Here is a 16173-nt window from a genome sequence, read left to right as displayed (position 1 = left end):
GTGCAGTCAAATATGCATGTATCTTTTCATACCAAGCTCGTGGAGCTTGCTTTAAACCATATAAAGCCTTTTTTAACCTGCACACTTTGTTTTCCTGCCCTCTTTGAACAAAACCACGAGGCTGCGATACATACACCTCCTCATGCAAATCTCCATTTAAGAACGCAGTCTTTATGTCCAGCTGATGTACATTCCAACCATTATGAGCTGCTAATGCACAGATGCTACGAACAGTGGTCATACGACATGTGGGAGCAAAAGTCTCATCAAAATCAATGCCCTTCTCTTGAGCATAACCTTTTGCAACAAGCCTAGCCTTATGGCGATCCACTGTGCCATCAGGCTTACGCTTCAATTTGTATACCCACTTAGTGCCAATGGCCTTCTTGCCAGGGGGCAAGTCACATAAAGACCATGTACCATTCTTCATAATAGCATCGTATTCTGCTTGCATAGCAGCCATCCAATTTTCTGAACTTTGTGCCTCATCAAATGAAACAGGCTCACTTTCATCGCACATACTAGAAACAGCCAATGCATAACAATCTGACGCATAAGAGGCACCATGAGAGCCAGAACGAGTGCGACTAGACAAAGGGGCATCCAACTTGCTGTCACGCAAAGTCTGCACCAGCCATCTAGGCATATTCCTAGAGCCCTCAATCTCTTGTCTCTCATCCTCAAGTGCATCATGCACATCTGCATCAGATATAGGCTGATCTGTGCCATCATTTAAAACCTGCATAGGCTGAAAAACTGCCTCATGAGGTATTGCACTTGACTGTGCACCACTGAAAAGAGGCAACAATGTATCATAGACATCACGTGAGCTGATATCTGTCTCCTTAGTACATGAAACCAAGGGCTGAACTGCATCTTCCACAAATACAACATCACGGCTAACCAAAATGCGCTTTGTCTGTGGATGATACAAACGATAGCCTTTGCTCTCAGCACTATATCCAACAAAAATACATTTGACAGCTTTGTCATCCAATTTTCTGCGATGTTGCACAGGCACTAATGCATATGCTAGGCAACCAAAAACACGTAAATGGCCAACAGATGGCTTGCGGCCATGCCAAGCCTCATATGGAGTGACAACCTGTAATGCTTTGGTGGGACACCTGTTTAGTACATAAGTGGCACACATGACAGCCTCAAGCCAAAAACCATGTGGTAGGCTTTGACTCTTAACCATACATCTTGCCATTTCCATGAGAGACCTGTTTTTTCTCTCAGCCACACCATTTTGCTGTGGTGTATACGGCACTGTACATTGGTGTTTTATCCCACGCTCAGCCAGAAATGCATTAAATTCTGAAGACATATACTCCCCCCCTCGATCTGAACGGAGGGTGCCCATCTTACTTTCTGACACATTTTCAGCCATAACCAAAAACTGTTTGAAGCACAAAAACACTTCGGACTTTGCCTTCAAAGGATATACCCATGCATGCCTGGTAAAATCATCAATGAAAGTCACGAAGTAAAGGTAGTTTCCAAATGATGGAGTTTGCATGGGACCACAAACATCACTGTGAACAAGCTGCAATTTGCGTTCAGCTCTCACTGATCCATCTTTGGGAAAGGAAGCACGCTGCATTTTACCCAATATGCAGCCCTCACAAACATGCTTGACAGGTGCCTCAAGCTTAGGCAAAGAAGACACCATTTCAGATTTCTGCAGGCGCAGCAAACTTGCAAAATTCAGATGACCAAAACGTGCATGCCACAGTTTTGCATTTGAAATAGCCTGCGTATCCATAATAGCACATGCTGAATCCTCTACACATTTGCCATCCATATTGAGCTTATACAGCCCTCGACATAGTGAACCAGATGCTACAATGATGTCACCACAAGAGAGATCATGAACAGTACATCTGTCATCCACAAATTTTACAACCAAACCTGTTTTGGCAAATGCGGAGACTGACAGCAGATTCTTTTTGATCCCTGGCACATACAATGCATCAAAAAGTATAAAGGTGTTGCCATTTGCAACATTCAGCACAATCTGTCCAACTCCTTTAACGGGATAAGAGGAGTTATTGGCACAAGTGACAGTATTCCCTGTGGGAGCAGACTCAAGGAAAGTGAATAAACTGCGCTGCGAGGTGATATGCTTAGTGGCACCACTGTCAAAGTACCATACATCTGAATCTACTGCAGACATACATGTGTCATGCAAAGATGGGTCATAACTGCACTGCGCATTGAATGCCCATTCTGTATCTAGCACAACATTAGCAGATTCATTGTTAGAAGGAGAGGCATCTGCAACAGCCATACCAGCCTCTTTCTTCTTAGCCTCTTTCGCAGCCAGCTTAGGACACGCTTTGATGACATGATCATTTCCCTTACAGTACTTGCAAAATGTCTTCTGTTTGTCACCCTTCTTCTCATCTTTGTCTTCCTTCTTTGGTTGCGCAGCATTTGCAGATTTCTGCTTACTAGAAGAAAAGCCAGCTTTACCTTTCCCGCTTCTCTGACTAGCAACGAAAGCTTGATCTGGGACACGCATAATATTCCTGTTTTGCCTTGACTGGTCTTCTTGCAGCAAAACAGAAACTAACTCCTCAAATGATAAGGCATTGGGATTGCCTTTCATCATCAAGCGAAGAGTGGAAGCAAAACCCTGATAAGAATCTGGTAGACCATTCAAAACAGTCTGCACAAGTGAACTGTCTGACAGGATTTCATCTGCAGAAATGAGCTGCTCTTTGAAATCCTTGATCTTTGTCAAAAAGCTATCCATAGAATCACCTTCGTTCATATGCTCACTCTCCAACTGTTTTCGGAGGTAAGCAACACGAGCCTCATTTCTTGCCTGATACAATGTGGCAAGTACATCCCAAGCATCCTTAGAAGTCCTGCAGGAGCGAATATGTGGGATAATGGTACGTTTGACAGACAGCGCAATCAAGGCATGAGCCTGCGCATCTCTACCATCCCAACGAATCTGCTCTGCTGAAAGTGGTGGTTCTCGAACAGCTGCTACAGCACTTGTGCCTGCACCATCATCAACAGTACCTGTTTCTGATGTGTTTGCAGCATTCCCAACCACAATAGGACGTGCATCAATACCCTGCACAATGTTCCATAACCCCTTTGCTACCAATACATGTCGCATCATATATGCCCACAATGGATAGTTGGTGCCATCCAACTTATCCTCAGCAGCCAACATGCGGAATACATCATTGTTGTCAGCCATGGCCAATGACTGTACTACTAGATGTAAATGCTGTCTGTAAGAGGTAAACATGTATAAAATCGACCTGTGCTATGTAGCACAGACCAAAACAGACGAATGGGCACCTGTCCTGCAGATTTTAATCTTGACAGAAAATCTGCACAGTAGGACGAATTTGCCTGCGTAGTACTTGGAATGCAAAAACGGAGGGCGAAATGACCTCAGATCAAAATTCTGAAACGACCGAGCCCTATGGGTTCGCCCACGGCATATACTAACCTGCAGACGCTCGTGAAACCTCGTCGCAATCGGAGGAGATGAAGCGGCAGGTGCCGGTGATGCTGCCCGGGAGAAGGAAGCCTGCTCTGATACCAATTGTTGGAATTAGGGTTGCAGGAATGCACACACAACTTCAAGAAGATGAGGAAGCTTGAGCACAACACAGTAGTGTATTATGAGTGCCAAAAATGAAAGATAACTAGCCCTAGAAGATAATGGGCGTATATACAATGCACGGGGGAAAAAACCTCCTAGTGAGGGAAAAAGTGCCCCGGCGGTCCTAAGTGTGTTCACACACATCACTACTATAATATGGTAACAATTTGTAGATCACAAGTGGGTTGACAGAGCTTAAAGCATTATGATCCAAAAAAGACATGTAATACAACTTTTGTCCCTTGTTATCACATGCAATATAAGAGGCTCTACTCCTGTGATTTGTGCCCTAAAAATTGGCTCTCTAAATCTGCAACTTCTATTTCTTTATCTTCGGACCTCAAAAGTGGCTCTCTGAATCTAATCAAATGATGCTTGCCGTAACTCGATAGCTCAAGAGGATTCTCCACTCCATGTGCTAGAGCATATGCAGTGTATGCTAGATAATATCCTGTTTTTGAGGAATCGTGCCCTGGGGCATAACCAAAAACATACAAAGCAAATATCTTTTCAATCAAGATCACCTTATCTGCTCGCCAACTCACTTGGTTCCCACCAAGAGCTTTTGACAAACACTTGAAGAAATATACCGTAGCTTCCCCATTGTTGCTTAGAATTCTATGATAGATAAGCATCTTGGCTGAAGACAATTTGTTCATATAATGTGCAAGTGATGAAAGTCTCCCATGCCCCCATTTTTCTGGCTCGTAATGATCTACTCAAAAAGTTGTCATCCTCAAGATATAACTGCAATACCATAGCAAAGTTATCAACACACAATTAACATAACTACATTCAAATAGAAGGGAAAAAATAAAATCGACATTTAAAATGGACATTGTTACCTTCATATTTTCATCTTCTTCCAGATTTTTATCTGACCAAAGATTGATACTTCTTTCGGTTTTACATTCGAGCTTACACTTCTGTTCTTCTGCTATCTCAGGCTGTTTAGGCTTAATTTTTAACTGCCTTTGTATTTCACTAAATTCTTCATCCCGTAACTCTTCTACAGATGCAGCTTTCTCAAAGCACAAGGCAAGTGCTACCTTAGGCTCAAAGCACTCCTCTAAAAACATCAAATAGTCATCTTCAACACCCAAGTTTTGGTCTTCGATACAAGCTTGTGCAATCAAAGCTATTGCATAATCTTCTCTCAAGTCAAAGATCCTTTGAATATCGGAGAGCAAATAATATTCATCATCTTTGATACTAAAAGATGGAAGCATCGGAAGAGCAAGAGGACCTTTTTCTAGATTCAAACCTTCAGTGGATACTTCGCCTCTTATAATTTCTGATCATAAAGCTACAAGATCAAGTTCTTGAGCTTGTCTCTTCTCTTCTTCTATATTCACTTCTTCCTCTTGTATCGGCTCTTCTTCAAGTTGGCTTCCCCCAGATCTTCAGTGTCCTCAAAATCTCCAGTGTCCTCAAAATGCAAAAACATGGCAAAACCAAGACTCTCTTCAAGAATCCTACATGTACTAGAATGCATGTTGCATGTAGCCTTATAAACATCAGGGAGATTATTAAATTGCCTGGTGATAGGGATCCTCTGCTTAGAGTTCTCAATAAGATCCTTGACATGAATATACCACTTATCTGAAACGCAAACCCTTCCATTCTCTGTCGTCATGCTCTTAAAATCTGAGAGCTCCTCAGACAAAAACTCTCTGTGCTGCTCGATAATCTTATTAAAATCAATCTCTGTATTCCACATCATAAAATAAATGAAACTCCCTTTGAGCATTCCATTTTTCTAGGAATTCAAATAGCAGAAGATCTGCTTCCTTTTGCTCTTCCACTAAGGCATGTCCCTCCAAACTTATACTCTTTGATTTAAAAGTATAATTTTCCTGTATGCTCGAAGTCTCCGTTGCCCACCGAGGCCTTCTATCTGTTCGTTTTTTCTTAAGAGATTGCGGCGATTGTTGGTCTGGAATTTTGATCAAAAACGATTCTCCTTCACTCTCTAGTTCATGCACACACAATTCTCTCTCTCTCTCTCTCTCTCTCTCTCTCTCTCTCTCTCTCTCTCTCTCTCTCTCTCTCTCTCGATTTCAATTACAACAAATGTGTGTGGACTCCAATTTCAAGAGTATTCTTAGACTTTTTATATATTACTACTCTCACGAGATGCTGACTTTTCTTCATCTTCTTGCTTCATACTACTATCAATTGCAACTTTCATTTTATATGTCATCTTTACCAAATACACCAACTATTTGTCATGAAAGTTGAAATATAAAAAGTTTCAAAAAAATCTTAAAAGATTAATCTTTTGAACTTTAGCATTGTCACACACCGTTCTTTCACAATCATGATCAAAATTGTAGCAAGATAATAATCACGATTTCAGCAAGAAGGGAGATTCCAATATGAATCAAAATAATGACAATTTTTACAAGAAGTTCGGAGAAGAAGCACTCCGTGAAGGAGCTCGTACCACCCGTCCACCCCCGAGCTATCTCACTCTCACTCTCACTCTCACTCGCATGAAGATGATCAAAATCTCATTCTCAATCACACTCTCACTCGCACTCTCACTCTCACTCTCAGAAACCTTGTTCTTGTCTTCTTCTTCTCGCACTGCCTCGATCTGCGTGCCTTCTCTTCACTTTCGCGTAGCCTTGATCTACGTGCCTTCTCCTCTTGTCTTCGTTCCGCCTCGATATGTGTGCATTCTCTTCTTGTCTTTGCTTTACCTCGGTCTGCGTGCGTTCTCTTCTTGTCTTTGCTCTACCTCGATCTGCGTGCATTCTCCTCTTGTCTTCGCTCTGCCTCGATCTGCGTGCATTCTCCTCTTGTCTTCGCTCTGCCTCGCACTACTACATATTAGCCTAATACCGGGGCTTATACCGGCGCTATTTAACGGGGTCTTAAAAAGCCTCGTTATCGGTATAAGCGCCGGTATAAGCGCCGGAACAGTAGCGTCGGTATAAGCGTCGGGTAGCAATACCGGCGCCTATACCGGTTAATATACCGATGCTCACCGGGGGTAATACTGATGCATAAATCGGCGCTTATACCGGTGCATATACCGTCTTATATACTGGGATCAATACCGGGGTGTATACCAACTTTAATACCGAAAAAATACCACTGTATATACCGACGTCAGTACCGGGGTATATACCGACGCTGTAGCAGAATTTTTTTTTTGGGCAGAATAGTGCTGCCTGGCTGCTGCCTAGCTGCCTGCAAATGAGCAGGATCAACAACAGCAAACAGACAGCACCATTCTGTCTAAAATAGAGCACAAAAACAACCGTGCTCGTTTGCATATTTTCCTGATTGACAAACAAGAAATTAAATTAAACATTAATACTCAAGAATGTTTTGATCAAATTTCATTAGTTTGAAGGTCATCTTACATCATGGTAATGCCTCCCAATTGACGGTCTCTCCTTCTTCTTCAAGCATCTCAAACAAGGCCACAAGGCCATGTTTGTGAGCGTACTTCTCCTCTCGCCTACTTGGTGGGCGAGATCAACAACAGCAAACAGACAGCACCATTCTGTCTAAAATAGAGCACAAAAACAACCGTGCTCGTTTGCATATTTTCCTGATTGACAAACAAGAAATTAAATTAAACATTAATACTCAAGAATGTTTTGATCAAATTTCATTAGTTTGAAGGTCATCTTACATCATGGTAATGCCTCCCAATTGACGGTCTCTCCTTCTTCTTCAAGCATCTCAAACAAGGCCACAAGGCCATGTTTGTGAGCGTACTTCTCCTCTCGCCTACTTGGTGGGCGATTCATGGCCTACTTGGTGGGCGATTCATGGCCAACTCCTGCACACACGATTAACAATTATAACTTTTAGAAATCAACATTTAGCCCACATACATACATTTAAATAAATAAAATTGCTACAAACACTTACGAATTCATGGCGCATGGTTTCGTAACCACCACTCCCGAGATGAGAAGCCCCTACTGTTTGGAGTCTTGCCCTTGCCGCCTCTTTTTGTTGTTGAAACCTGTCTGGTGTCTCGGTGAGCTCCTGAGCAATGGCTGCCCACTCCCTGTCATCTAGCCAAACAGGTTTCTCCTTCCCCTCTCTAAATGCGTCCCTCGCCTCTGACCTACAATGCCCCATCAAAATGCGAGCTGTATACTGTATCCACTCATTAGAGACGACATTCATAGGGTCAGATGGCTGGAACTCTTGCTTTATCTTTGTGTTTATATAATTTTTCTTCCCCTTGTCTTGCTGATCCCATTTAGTCATGACAGAGTCATGAAACTGTATAGTGCACAATTGTCGAATGCGTGTCTTCATTGCCTTCCCTGCACTATCCATTATTGGTGCCCCATCCCTAATTGTGTAAATCTTGCTGTTGTCATGGTCATGTGCACCCCAGGGAGTGGAAGGTGACCCTATGGGTGTGCTATCAACAGATGAGAGCGAAGGACGACGCTCACGTGGTGGTGGTGTCACAGCATCTATGGCACTACCACCACAACAACCTCCCCCTGAAGACCTACTACGTGAGCGCCGTCTATGTGAAGAGGTGGTAGATCGAGCTGTAAGAGGAGTGGAAGGCTGTGTGGTATGAGGTGTGGGAGCTGCTGTCGTACCCACGGGTGTGGGAGCTGGCGTCGGGAAGCTATATGGTGAGGCAGATGTCCCTGCTCCAGAACCCCAATAACTCTGAGCCATGGCTCTCTGCTCTGGAGTCATGGACGAAAGAAAACCATATAACTGCTGGGGACTCATGCCCTGCGGTGTAGGATTAAATGAGAAATCTGAACTGTAGTCGTAGGGCGGTGAGTCACCCATGGCCTGTTGGACAAAAAACCATATGACAAACTTGTGCGAAATGAAAATTACACGGTAAACAATGAATGAAAGAACCATAAGACAAACATTAACAATGATAAACAACATTGGTAAAACTATATCAACTTGCTCCTACAGTAGTGATTATGATGGTAAACATTAACAATGGTAAACAATGAAAGGACCTTCAATGTCATAAAACCATTACAAATATGTCATAACTATTTGCATAATCATTAAGATACATCATTTTAAAAATCATTATCTATTCTATCATCCTCATTAAGATCAGTAGCCCCAAAGAGATCTATGTCTATGTACATTTCAGCATCCTCATCATTAAAAGTCCCTTGATGAAGGATGTCTTCATCATCTATGTCTTCTTCCTCAACTTGTTTTTCAGCTTCCTTGGTTTGCACCTCTTCATTTGGATCTTGCTCTAGTTGCTCCTCTTCATTTGCTTGCTCCTCTTCATTGTTGATATCGGCTTGTTCTTGCTGCTCTCCATTACCCTGTGCATCCACATCACCATGTTGTAGCTCAAATTCTTCAAAAATTTGCTTACTGCGGGGGGCGACTTGAACCACAAACAGCCAGCGTGGATCTTTTGGATCCGCTTTAAAGACAACCTGCTCACAATGCTCTGGGCGCACAAAAGTATCTTGCTGATCGGTCCATACCTTTGTGGAGTCCACTTGGATGAGGCCACTCTTGTCTCTACGTACAGTTGCATGTGGCCCATTCATGATTACCTTGAACCACTTCACATCAAAGATAAACAACTCAAAACTTCTGAAGCCAACCTTTAATATTTCTTGAATGGTTCCAAAGTAATCAAGCATTCCAGTAATTGTGTTATCATCACTTGCACTTGCACGACTTTCTTGAACAAACTGTGCTGTGACACCACAATCAAAGGTTGCTCTTCTTTGGTCTATTCGTTCTACTCGAAAATGACGTCCATGTGACCAAAACGCCCCATATTTGTGATACTACAAATAGCACAAAAAGTTTGTTGATGGAGAATCAAACACTGAGACCTGTAGAGAAAAAAAAGAGAGACATGTAGAACTTAAACACTTACATGCCAATCGCATCCTTTTGTAAGCTCCTCCTCCTCCTCTGTTATAGGTAAACCAGCACGTTTGGCTTCTAAAATTGTAGCTTCTAGCCATCTACCTGTGGGAAAGTCCGGAAGAGCTTGCATACCTTCTGGATATGGGAGATTTCTTGTAGTGTGATTCCTTCTAAAACTTAAACGATCTTGTACTCGCTGTCGCTTGAGAGCTTCATATGTCTCAATCCACTTCTCCATTACATGAGAGTTCAAGATGCAAAATTTGTTGATTTTTTCCCTCAAAGTGTTATCCATCTTTCTCTTAATGCCTTGGCCTTGAGGTTCCTCACCAATGACTCGCCTGTTGGACTCTTGAAACCATAGTCGAGGTATCTCTGGATCTGAGGAACTTAAATATTCAGTGATGTAAACAAGAGACTCTTGTATCAGCCACCCTTCTGACATACTACCCTCTGGGCGAGCCATTTGGCGAACAAATCCCTTTAATGTCTTTATAAACCTCTCCAAAAAGAACATCCATCTTGAATGGACTGTTCCAGCAACTGCAACCTCATCTACAACATGAACTAGCAGATGCATCTGGATTGTTAATAAACTTGTAGGGAAAAACTTCTCTACCATGCAGACTGCCTCTATGGAGTTTAAACGCGCTGTCTCCAAAGTGTCTCTCTTTATCTCTTTTGAAGAAATCCAGCGCACCAATGTGCCAATCTTATAGATAGTAGCTCTAATGTCTTCAGTGAGGCAATCTTTTATTGCTATGGGTAGCACAAATTGTAGAAACTTGTGCCAATCATGACTCTTGAGACCACTAAGATCATCATCCTTTGTAAATGCACTTTTCAAGCAATGCATACAACCTGTAGGAGTCCGAAACTCTGAAATTGTCCTCTTGACTTGTTGTTCCTCCATCTTGCTAAGAACCCATGGGGCTCTTGGAAGTAGCACCTTTCCATTGGGTCTAGTGCGAGCCCACAACTCTTGCATGCAACCAATCTCTTCCAAGTCATCCCTTTGGCCTTTAGTATCCTTTTTTCCTGTCATGGTCTTCCACAGAATGTCAGCTACATTCTTGAAAATATGCATCGGGTCAAGCAAATGGTTTATAAGGAGATCACCCCAATAGGGGAGTTGGTGAAAGATAGAGAGCCTCTTTATCCCAGGACATGCCAAGTTGCCACATTCTTCCCATTTGATCTTCCAATCGCTTGCCTTTCAATGCACTTGGAGGAGGTCTTCCTAGATTACCATCCCGCAATTCATGATTTTCTGGAAGATACCTAACATGTCCTTGGTAGACATTCTTTCGTAATGCTTTTGAGTATCTTGAATCAAGTCGAGGACCACATATAGGACATGCATTGTAACCCGATATAGACAAACCTGAGCATTCTCCATAGCCAGGCCAATCATGCATTGTCCACATGAGAATACCTTGCACAGTTGTAAGTCTTTGGCCACTCTGCTGCTTTGACATGTCCTTCACTTCAATTCCGTTCCACAAGGTGCGTAACTCATCAATAAGTGGTGCCAAATATACATCCATGTTCTTCACCTTGTACTTTCTTGGAACTATTAATGAGAGCAACAGATGACCTTTCTTTATTGCTAACCATGGCGGAAGATTATAATTCACAAGGCAAACAGGCCATGTGCTCCATGAAGAGCTCCTTAAACCAAAAGGGTTTACACCATCCATTGCTAGGCCAAGACGGAGGTTTCGAGGTTCTTCCTTAAAAGCCGACCATTTCTCTTCAATGTGTCTCCATGCGGGTGAGTCAGCAGGCACACGCATCACTTCATCTGTGGATCGCGTTGTGGCATGCCATGTCATCAAGCTTGCTATTGATTTGCACCTGAACATGCTTTTTATCCTTGGGATGATTGGAAAGTGCCTGAGAACCTTTACCGGGACCGCTTCCCCCTGAACATCTTCTCTATATCTGTTAGAGCCACAATGGGGACATTCTTGCAAATGCTCATATTCATGGCGGAAGAGGCAACAATCATTGCGACAAGCATGAATATTATTGTAATCCATGCCTATGGATTTCAATAACTTCTTCGCATCTGCACGAGATGGAGGCATCTCGTTGCCAGGGGGAAATATCTGATCTTTCAAAAGCTTGCAAGTATGGCAATATCTGATCGTTACTATTAAGATTTTCTCAAATACAAGTTGATAATTTATCATTTCAACAGTAGGTGTAATCTCCAAAAAAAGACCTTACTTGAATAGTTCAGTGACACTTGTATTAGACCATCCAAAAATTGACTGCAAATTTAGCATCGTAAGAGATGCACGCAATACAAATATGTTGGCACCATTGTATAATGGAAGGCGTGCAAGTTTACGCATGGCCTCTTCCTCTGGTTCATAATTTGACCGTTGAGAATGTCGTGGTTGATGATCTTCATGTTCATGCTCCTCGAAGAGAGCTTCTTCTTGCTCGATGAAGGCATCCAACATTTCTTCCATTGGACCTTCTTCCATTTCCTGACCTTCTTCCATTCCCTCGGGTGCTGTTAATTGAGCTCCATCTGTCACTCCCTCCTGCGATATCCTCATCCTTTGTTGGGGACGAGAATTCACAGGCGCAATGTTATCAAGATGCGGCTGCACACTTGCTTGGTTGTACGATTGAAACCGTAAATTTTGCAAGTGCTCCATTGGAAATATGCCAGCGTCATGAACATGCTCGTTGCAAATCCTTTGTTTTCGAAAGATTTGGTACTTACATCGCATGCATGGACACGCTATTCTCTCTTCAAGATTGAGAGGCTCCATCTAGCAGGATAACATGTATATGCAGCTCATTAAACACAAATCATTATGCATTACACAAAGCACTATGTAAACCATAAAACAGGGCTTCTTTTTCCCAGCCCTGTTTGAAAATTAAATAGAATTTGAACAAGGATGGAGAGAGAAGCTATCTCTATTCATAAATAGCTATTTATAAAGGCCTTATGCAATAATCTAAATGCATAGTATAAGTATAAACTTGCATAATAAGGCTGCAAGACTTATGCATAAGCTCTATGCATAAGCCTTATGCATAAGTCTTATGCACACGCTCTATGCATAAGTCTTATGCATAAGCCATATGCACACGCTCTATGCATAAGCCATATGCACACGCTCATAAACCCTAAACCCTCATTCAAGATGCCCTTGCCTTTTCTTTGCTCGTAGTCACCATAATTCTTTTCTGTGCGGGACAGCTGAAAGTAGTAATTTGGCTCTAAAACGCAAAATATATGTCGGAATTAGGATTTTGACGGCTCTATAGAAAGCTAACGGAAGATAGAACCTACCCCTAAAAGCATTTTGATTCAGTCAAAGTGGAAGTATATTCTGTTTGACTTTGACCAGAAAGTCAACATGACTACTTTGACCGAGATTGTGATATCCGATTAAGGGGTTCTATGGCTCATTTGAAAACTCTCAAGGAGTAGAATAGAGTCGTGTAATCACTCGGACCTAATCCCAAAAACCCTAGGACTGAATTAGGGTTTTGTAAAATCCCAGAAATTCCCAAAATTCGGTCCCAAAGCTCAATCCGGCTACAAATGATTGGTGTTTCTCCCCTTGGTAGTTGTGAATAACTCTTCAAGTGTATCCATGGGGTAAATCTCCAATCAATAAGCTTGTTTGGCTCCCTTGTTGGAAAAATTCCGCCAAAGTCTCCTTTGCAATTGGAACCAAATCTCAAATGAAAATGCAACTTCTCAAATCACAATGCAATACTCTTTGTATCCCACAATGTCATGAAAGATCATATGCACTCTTTGTCCATCAAAGCATTTGCAATATCCACACAATATGACGGAAAAGGGGCCCCATTGCCCAAATGCATCCACAAAGTCGATGGTGAGGATTGTTGAGGACGCGCGTTGAAGCTTGTCGATCTCCCGGCCAAGCTCTTCTCACCCCTTCACCGAGTTTTCCTCCAAGGTGAAGGTTGAGCAGGGATTTTATATTCACGTGATCACAAGATTTTTTTTGTTAATAACACTTGTGAACATGTTAATCACATGTTCACATGTTTTCATGTTCTCAAAATAGCAGGTTACCAGTGACCTGGTAACCTGCTGAAGCCCGCCGGGCTTTTTGTTTTCCCAGCGGGCCCGTCGGGAAAATCCATTTTCCCGGCGGGAAAAAAAGTTAAAAAAAATGGTCAAAATATATTCATGTTCATAGTCATTCCTACCATTTTTGGGCCTTCTGGACTCATTTATGATGTCAAAAGTTCAAAATTCTTTGTACAAAAAAAGTTATCTTAAAATCTATCACCTTAAGCTTGATTACCATCAATTAGATCTTATTATACTTCCAATTGAGTCTAATTGACATCAATTAATATCCAATTGAGTCCAATTGGTATCAATTAAGTCTAATTGGGTGTCAATTGATCGATTGGACTCAATTGACATCAATTGACACCCCATTGGACTCAATTGGGCTTAATTGGACTTAATTGGATTCAATCAATTGACACCCAATTGGACACAACTGGGCTTAATTGGACTCAATTGACATCGATTAACACCCAATTGATGTCAATTGAGCTCAATTGAGTGCAATTGGTGTCAATTCGGCTCAATTAGCATCAATTGAGCTCAATTGACATCAATCCTAGTCAATTGATATCCAATTGATGCTAATTGAGCCGAATTGACACCAATTGCACTCAATTGGTACCCAATTGATGTCAATTGAGTCCTCAATTAACATCAATTAACACCCAATTGAGTCCAATTGACATCAACTAATACCCAATTGAGTCAAATTGATATCAATCAAGTATAATTGGGTGTCAATTAATCAATTCGACTCAATTGATATCAATTGACATCCAATTGGACTCAATTGACATCAATTGGGTGCCAATTGAGTCCAAGTGACACCCAATTGATATCAATTGCTTCCAATTGGGCTTAATTGACATCAATTCACGCCTAATTGATGTCAATTGAGTTCAATCCGATGCAATTCACACCCAATTGATGTCAATTGGGCTCAATTGACACCCAATTCACATCCAATTGATGTTAATTGGACTCAATTGACATCAATTAACACCCAATTGATGTCAATTGAGCTCAATTGACATCAATCATAGTCAATTGAGCTCAATTGACATCAATCATAGTCAATTGACACCCAATTGATGCCAATTGAGCCGAATTGAGCTTAATTGATAATAATTACACTCAATTGGCACCCAATTGATATCAATTGAGTTCGATTAGACTCAATTAACATCAATTAATATCCAATTAAGTCTAATTGATATCAATTAATACCTAATTGAGTCAAATTGATATCAATTAAGTCTAATTGGGTGTCAATTGATCAATTGGGCTCAATTGATACCAATTGACATCCAATTGGACTCAATTGACATCAATTGGGTGTCAATTGAGTCCAAGTGACACCCAATTGATTCCATTGCATCCAATTGGGCTCAATTGACATCAATTCACACCTAATTAATGTCAATTGAGTCCAATCACGTTCAATTCACACCCAATTGATGTCAATTGGGCTCAATTGACACCCAATTAACTCAGCCCAATTGATATCAATTGAGTCTAATTCAAACCCAATTGAGTCTAATTACATCTAATTGGACTCAAGTGACATCAATTAACATCCAATTGATGTCAATTAAACTCAATTAATATCAATTAACACCCAATTGATGTCAATTCAGCTCAATTGATATCAATCGTAGTTAATTGATACCTAATTAATATTAATTAAGCCAAATTGGGCTTAATTAACATCAATTGTACTCAATTGGCACCCAATTGATGTCAATTGAGACTCAATTAACATCTAATTGAGTTCAATTGATATCAATTAATACCCAATTGAGTCAAATTAATATCAATTAAGTCTAATTGGGTGTCAATTGATCAATTGGGCTCAATTGATATCAATTGACATCCAAGTGGACTCAATTGACATCAATTGGGTGCCAATTGAGTCGAATTGACACCCAATTGATATCCATTGCATCCAATTGGGCTCAATTGACATCAATTCACACCTAATTAATGTCAATTGAGTCCAATCACGTTCAATTCACACCCAATTGATGTCAATTGGGCTCAATTGACACCCAATTAACTCAGTCCAATTGATATCAATTGAGTCTAATTCAAACCCAATTGAGTCTAATTACATTTAATTGGACTCAAGTGACATCAATTAACACCCAATTGATGTCAATTAAACTCAATTAATATCAATTAACACCCAATTGATATCAATTCAGCTCAATTGACATCAATCGTAGTTAATTGACACCCAATTGATGTTAATTGAGCCAAATTAGGCTTAATTAACATCAATTGTACTCAATTGGCACCCAATTGATGTCAATTGAGACTCAATTAACATCAATTAACATCCAATTGAGTTCAATTGACATCAATTAATACCCAATTGAGTCAAATTGATATCAATTAAGTCTAATTGGGTGTCAATTGATCAATTGGACTCAATTGATATCAATTGACATCCAAGTGGACTCAATTGACATCAATTGGGTGCCAATTGAGTCCAATTGACACCCAATTGATATCCATTGCATCCAATTGGGCTCAATTGACATCAATTCACATCTAATTAATGTCAATTGAGTCCAATCACGTTCAA

This window comes from Cibotium barometz, chromosome 24 (assembly GCF_041138505.1).
Source record: "Cibotium barometz isolate CiBa-2024 chromosome 24, ASM4113850v1, whole genome shotgun sequence".
NCBI lineage: Eukaryota > Viridiplantae > Streptophyta > Polypodiopsida > Cyatheales > Cibotiaceae > Cibotium > Cibotium barometz.
Note: the sequence above shows the minus strand (reverse complement) of the source record.